Source organism: Nematolebias whitei, chromosome 5 (assembly GCF_014905685.2).
Source record: "Nematolebias whitei isolate Nwh7 chromosome 5, NemWhi1, whole genome shotgun sequence".
In the NCBI taxonomy this organism is placed as follows: domain Eukaryota; kingdom Metazoa; phylum Chordata; class Actinopteri; order Cyprinodontiformes; family Rivulidae; genus Nematolebias; species Nematolebias whitei.
In genome coordinates, this window is record NC_056502.1 from 15,865,521 (window position 1) to 15,866,263 (window position 743).

Here is a 743-nt window from a genome sequence, read left to right on the forward strand (position 1 = left end):
GATTTTAGTTGATTTTATCACAGATTTTAGTTGATTTTATCACAGATTTTAGTTGATTTTATCACAGATTTTAGTTGATTTTATCACAGATTTTAGTTGATTGTATCATTGATTTTAGTTGATTTTAATCACAGTTTTTAGTTGATTTTATCATTGATTTTAGTTGCACTCTGTAGCACTTTGAGATTTTTGTTAATGAAAAGTGCGTTACAAATTAAATTCATTATTATTATTATTATTAATTATCCATGCTGCTGATTTCTTGTTGCTGATGTATTCATACCCATCTTCTCCTAACAGACTCACGTTCAGGCTGCCGTTTTATACACCATATTATATTACATTATTAGTGTTTAGTGTATATCTTAGATCCTTGTATACAGTTTCTTTTATTATATCAGAATCAGAAAAAGCTTTATTATCATTGCACCTAAGTACAGCACGTGGTTGCAGCTCCTAGGAGCGCGGCCCCTTATTCTTTAGATAGTAAAGGGGAAAGACCATGAGGAAAGGATAGTGATGTTAAAAAAAAGATCTCCTCACACCTTGTCCTTGTCAGGACACAATTTAAGACAGAAAAAAAAAAAACACTACCAGCAAGCACATTTATAGACGCATTACATAATTTGATGACAAGCTGGTGAGATTTGTCCATGAAGCACTTCCAGATAGCACCATAGTCCTGATAAGATGTTGGTGTCAGCCGGTACAGCTCTGATAAGCATTCACAGAAGTTCTTGGGG